Source organism: Zonotrichia leucophrys, chromosome 2, assembly GCF_028769735.1.
Source record: "Zonotrichia leucophrys gambelii isolate GWCS_2022_RI chromosome 2, RI_Zleu_2.0, whole genome shotgun sequence".
NCBI classification, from domain to species: Eukaryota; Metazoa; Chordata; class Aves; order Passeriformes; family Passerellidae; genus Zonotrichia; species Zonotrichia leucophrys.
This window is the reverse complement of record NC_088171.1, coordinates 15275288-15281848: the sequence shown is the minus strand read 5'-3', so window position 1 is coordinate 15281848 and position 6561 is coordinate 15275288. Positions and strand designations below refer to the sequence as shown.

At 38.0% G+C, this 6561-nt stretch overlaps 1 long non-coding RNA gene across 1 annotated transcript; it reads left to right on the top strand.

Annotated features, from left to right (window-relative positions):
- Positions 1 to 780: 780 nt before the first annotated feature.
- LOC135443030 (uncharacterized) lies at positions 781 to 6561 on the top strand. Its single transcript, XR_010438771.1, has 3 exons — positions 781 to 999; positions 1514 to 1811; positions 5794 to 6561. It is a non-coding gene; the product is annotated as an uncharacterized LOC135443030 (long non-coding RNA).

Here is a 6561-nt window from a genome sequence, read left to right as displayed (position 1 = left end):
GAGTTTACTCAAGACCTGGATATGTTAAAATAAAAATATTTATCAACTGACTAATAAGAGTAAACAATATCATATAATGTTATATTTTTTCTAATATAGAATGTAACTTTGGAAAACATCTTACCTGAAGAAGAAAATCTTCCGCAGATTATTTCAAAAAGGAAGTGGTAGATGTTAAGGACAAATGTTCTCTTTTCTTTAGAAAGAAGACTACCTGATTGTAACTATTGCCATCATGACAAAAATCACCAGAGACCTTGGAATTTTCTTCCCAAACCCAGTGGTTTAACAATATCAAGGACCATTTCTCTCTGCTGTACTGGGAATGTGTTATACCAAAAAACAGGTTTCCAACTGAGCTGATTATATACAAAAGATCATGCTGACATACAGAAAGTATGAATGTTAAATAATTGTAAAACATAATATGTGGTGACAATTATATGAAAATTTATGTGCATTAATGTGTTTTGCCATTAAAAATATTTTTGCTGCATGGAGAATATTTATACAAGTAAAGCTCATACTTTTGTAATAGCTGTCAAGTGAGGAGCCTGCACCAGAAGCAGAAAATGCCCATAATTAAATTAGGTCCAGACAAACAATAATGTAGGGTCCCTGCAATGACAATGATTGCTTTCAAAGTAACTCCATAAATTATTAGAGTTATCCTCTGTGGCAGTCAGTCTTCCTTGAATGACTTCATTATGATGTCTCCTTAATTGCTAAATGCTTTGAACCTGCAGGGTGAGCAGGAGAAATCAGACACACCTGGCCTTTTAAAGTTCCTGCTGCAATTCCTGAAATGGCTGTCAGCCCTACAAGCTCCTTGTTTGTGGGCTAAAAATATGGCAGCATAAGTACTTTTTAAAATTTTAAAATTAGAATTTTGAAATAATTTTGAAATAATTTTGTCCAATAGGTAGCCAAGAAGACTGGAATTTATCTGTGTTCTCAGTCTTTCTAGACTGCAAAAAAAAAAAAAAAAAAAAAAAAAAGGTACTGTTTGGATGTTGCACTGATATTTCCACATTAGCAATTAATTTGTCTTAACTTTTTTCATGCCTGTCTCCTGAACCTTGAGGTTTTGTTTCTGTAAAAAGAAATAATGAGTCTTAGTCTGCAGATAGCTTTGCCTGCTTCAGAACATATTCTCATCATGCAAATAATCTGTAACATAGCAAAATTTTAAATCTTGGTTTTTAGGTAAATATATAACAACAGAAACATGATATATATTAATCCTTTTTTGATCTTGTTTTGTACTAAGTGATGCTTCAGCTATTTTAAATCTTCATTATTATTATACCAGGAAAGTATGCAGTAGCTTTAATATACATTATTATCAAGGCTGTAATGTATTATGTACTTATATTTATGATCCTATAGTCCAAAAAGACAATAGAATTAAATATAGAACATAGTTTTAAAATAAAATATGTTACTCTATGTCCTAGATTAAAGCTTATGGGTTTTTCTAAAGTAACCGTTGCTTTTTTTCACCATTCCCAAGGAACTAGAACTTCTAGTAGATGACAAAAGACTGCCATCAATAAAACAAGTGAGTAAAATCCAATAGGCAGCAGAAGCTGGCCTGGAAATTGCTAAATGGAAAGCTGCTCATGAAGGGTCCTGTTCAGAGAACATGAAACATGTCCTGAGGATGCTGACAGTTTGCCCCAGCGAGGTGCTACTTATCTTCTTGTGGATGTTTTTCCCTCTGCTACTACTGAAACCTGACCAGCTCCATAAAAACTTAAGTTTGTGCCAGTTCCCCATCTATCTGCATGAAATGGCTGCTAAAGGATGAGGTAAGGATATAATAAAGGATGAGGTAAAGATATGCTACAGTGAAGGGTAGAATTCTCATCTGAGGATGAAATTGCCAATCTCTGTGCTATGCAAGTGCCTTCCAAAATGGGCCCAAATTCCTGTGGTTCTTACATTGGACTGGTTCTTGCATTGCCCTCATCACTGATGGAAAATGCAGGGACTGCACAGCCTGCAGCAAGAAATGGCAGAAAGGCCAATTCTTAGGAGTTGTAGAAAGTTTTCTTCATTCTTTTCAGAAAACACCGTGTGCCAGTTTCTAGAGGAAAAGCAGACACTGTTCAGATGTTTTCTCTATTGAACGTCTTTCTGAGTAGCTTTTATCTTTGCAAGGAAACAGTGGAGCTTTGGCACAGCAAAACCTGCTAAGCTGTCATCAGGTACAGAAGATCTGAAAGGCAGAGGAGCTTTTGAAGACAGTTAAATAGACAGAAGCACTGCTAAATGCAGCAGAGATACAGAGATCTGTATTCTATTATTTAGGTCCCTGTTTAATTTACTCTACCACCTCACATGCACTTATTCAAGAAATGTTACTGCTCTGGCCATTCCCAGTGTCAGGATGAAGAAACAGATGCTTGTGAAAGTTATGGAGATGCTGTGAAAAGTAGAATTATTTTAAGAGGAACTTAAATAGGGTAAACCACTTTATATGATACATAGATGACAGACTGTCAAACATATTACACAAGACTGGGAATACTGGCAGGATGTACAAAATATAAATAGGCATCAAGCTTAATGAGCAAATATGTTGTGAGGGAACTGCAGAGTTATAGAGATGAACAGGAAGAGTACCCATGAATGCACAGAGTTGTGCATGAGCAAATGCATCCTGCCAAGAAGCTCAGTACCACTGGGGGTACTTCACTGCTTCTAATTTTAACCTAGCTCAGATATTTCTTCTACTTGGCAATTAGATATAGTTTATCTTGCATAGTGTTCAATTTTTTTTTTAACATGCAGTTTTATGTCACATGGACATTTAAAAGCAATACTGAAAAATGTAGGTTTGATATCAAAGGGAACTGGGCCCTGGTGGAAGAATTCAGATGGTTCAGTCATGAGGCAAAGGTGTTGCATGAACAAATTGAAAGAGTACTTAAAAGGTTTTTTAATAACATCTTATTAGGATTTAAAGAAGCTCTTTCTGTTTGGACAAAGAGGGAAGGAGGACATTGAGTAGATGAAGATCCCAAAATGGCATTGTGGATTTTCTTTTTTAAGAGCAGTATGAGGAAAAATTTTGAAAGTATCCTGAGAACACATACCTAAATGTGCAGAAAGTAAGGAATGGCAAGTTTTTGGAAAGAAAGATAATAGTTCTTTTTCTTAAGATTGGTCAAAGCTGATAAAACCTTGATATTACATAATTTGAGAGAAGGACAGATGGAGAATATTGCTGGAAGAACAAGTAATGATGCTGAGCTTGGTTTGTTAGTCATCAGCATGGAGATGATAACTGAGGATGTGTCAGGTAATGAAATTGCTTGGAGAGAGAGCATAATGTAAGATGAGCAAAAGGCTATAGATACTGCCCTGGGGAATAATGAGAGTGGGGAAAGAGCAAAAATCCTCATCAAAAGATCAGCTACAAGAACAGCCTTGAAAAGAACTGGAGTGAAAAAAGACAATCTTCAAGTCTAGTGGGTGTAAAATGCCAGGAAGGCAAGAATGATCAATGGCATCAAAAATTGGAAGAAGTTAAAAGGAAGGAATTGTGGGAATGAAGGACAGGGAGATGATGCATCTCAAGGAGCAGCAGGAGTAGGTGTTCCCACATGGAGAGGCCCTCAGGGAGATGACAATGACAGCAGATGGTTGGAGGTACTGACAGGGGCACAGTCCCACAGAAGCTGGGCAAGGCAAGCTGAGCTGGCCAGGTTGAGGCTGTTGGTGTCCCCAGACAGTCCAGATCATGAGGCAAGTGCAAAATGGTGAGACACAACCTGAGGTCAAGGTCAGAATGAGGCTGGCAGCAGCAGCCCAGCCCAATCCCAGCACAGTGACTCGGGCAGGGGTGCAGTGACCAAGCAGGCCCAAGGTCATGGCAGGGGACAGCACAGTGAGGCCATGGCCAGGCAAACCCAAACCCACAGCAGGCCCAGCTAGGGGGGGCTCCGGGACACAGCCTGGGGCTCAGCTTTGGCCAGCTGCACTCACTTGAGCCAGCTGGCACATTGCCAGCCAGCCCTGGCATGGGTGGGGACAAGGCTGGGCTCAGTAATTCCCTGCACTCAGTGCCTGGGGCTGGGCTCGGGCACTGTCACAGTTTCTGAAAAATCTCTCTGCCCAGGATTCCTCTCCTAGGAAGCTGAGAAGCCTCAGAGAAAAAGGAAAGCAATATTATCTCATTTGCTTCTCCTGTGTTTTGCTGCTCTGGAATGTGTTTGGAGATTGTTTATCCAACAGGTATTGTTTCATTGGTTTCTGCTCTGAGTGTTCTCACTCATTGGCCCATCATGGCCAAGCTTATTGACACTCTGGAAAGAGTCACCAGTTTTCATTAGTATCTTTTTAGCCTTCTGTCTGCATCCTTTCTGTATTCTTTAGTATAGTTTACTTTAGTATTCTTTAATATAATATAGATAATAAAATAATAAATTAGCCTTCTGAGAACATGGAGTCAGATTCATCATTCCTCCCTTCATTGGGGATCCCTGAAAGTACAACAGGACTCAGGCACAGGTAATGGGAATGTGGTCATTGGTTTAATTGGAATCAGGGACTCATCCCCAGGCCTGTGTCTGACCATTATTCCTTCTTGCTATTAAAATGTGTAAGGTGGGAAAATAATTTATTATGATCTAGAGGCTGGAATGAGAATCACAGCTGCATTGTGATAAAAACAGGAAGATAATCTGTGTTTTGAAGGGCTTAAATATCAACTACAACATATTCAGGAGGCAAGAGCTAACAAGATAATAGAAATGTTATTGTTTGCCAGTCCCTGTGCACTTTTAAATTTTGGAATTGTTTAAATGTGAGCTTTCTTTTCACGGCTTAGAAATTTCTTTCTCAACATCACTCACAGTACAGGCTTAATAATTTGTCATGGATGTTATTTCCAACATAAAATAAAATTTAACCTTAAGATCCTTCTGTTAGGATTCAAATTTTAAAGAAAAATATGAACACAGTTTTCTAGCTAAAGGATCTATCAAACCAGTGAAGGCTTCTTGCAGTTTTGGAATGAAATCTGAAGGACCTGCAGGAAAGGGAGGGTCTGGCAGGCAGCCAAGCAGGCAGCACAAATGGCAGCACACAGCTGCAGTCTGATGCTGGATTATTTATTCATGTGTGTCCATGGAGCAGAATCATGGAGACATTCATATCTCTCAGGACTAGGAGTGCAGGAATGGCTTTTTATAAACATGGAAATTATTTTTAGCCATTTTTAATGTTTCGAATTCTTTCCCTTGAGATGTGAAGAAAAGGAAGTTGAAGGGAATATCTGTTTTGACATAAGTGAAAATGGACACTGACTGAACTTCTGACATGGGGGAATGATATTTTATATTGTCTGAGAGCTACTTAAGCATTTTAAAATAAAAACCATTAAAAGACTGATAACCCAGGAGCATATTAGTTAAAGATGCATAAAAATAAACTTCTGATCTATATCTGCAATACTAGATTGTCACTATAAATGAAAAATGTTATCAAAGGTGTAAATTTCAGCAGTTAGGAGTCAGGTGCTTTTATTCCCTAAACTGTACAGAGAGAGGGTGTTACACCCTTGCATTGTATCTTTGTCATAGTAAATTTCAGTTTATAGACTCTTTTTAACCTTCACTTTAAATATTTTTAATATCAATATTTTCTGCATCTAATTTCAGTTTACTGTATTTGCTATGAGAATGCAAAGACAACTTTTCAACAGTAAGAACTCTAGCTTAAAATCTGACATTACAAGAGCTTGCAAAACTTTAAATTGAAAAATATTTCTCTCAATTCCTATAGGGAAGAGAGGATATGAGCTGAAAAGAATTTTAGCAGCAAGTCTGAAAGAAAAATGGAAAGACCTGCAGTAAGTGAGGAATTCTGCGGCAGAACAGCCAAGTGCACACGGGTCAGAGGGTGAAACCCTCTGTGGGCATTCGTCTGCGTGTACAGTCAGTAAAATTGTGGCTTTGGTAGACAGTCCTAAGATGGTTACTTAAAGTATTTTTTATTTTTTCATTTTTATTTTAACTGAAAATACATATTATTGATACGTGTGTGTGATTTGCAATACGTCAGATGAAATGTGAATATTCTAAACTGATCTAGGTAGATAATTATCTATAAAAGATAATTAGCCTTAAGAGCCTTTTGCCCTGTCAAGATGGGAAGATAAGTCAGGGGATTCTAAATTCTTTTTTTCATAGAGGCCTCAGTCTCTTTCTTTGTAATTCAGAACTTAATTAACAGAACAGAAAAAATAAAGTTAATGATCCAAATATGTACGGAAGTATTTTTAACATTAATGAAATTTACCTGGAAGTTCTCAGTGAGTTTTGAAATACAATTTTGTGATGTTTGGCCTTTGAAGACCAGTGTTCTAAGGCACAGGAGGCAGAGCTAATTTATGTAGACTTTTCCTCTGTGCTCTGTTCACTGCAGTTGCTGCTGTTTTGTGCTCTTGCAGTTTCTGAAGATGCAGAACCCTTTTGGGCTGTGTTCATCTTCTCTGCTCAGCTGCAGCTGCCCTCCTTCTGCAAGCCCTGAAAAACTGTGCTGTGATTTAGG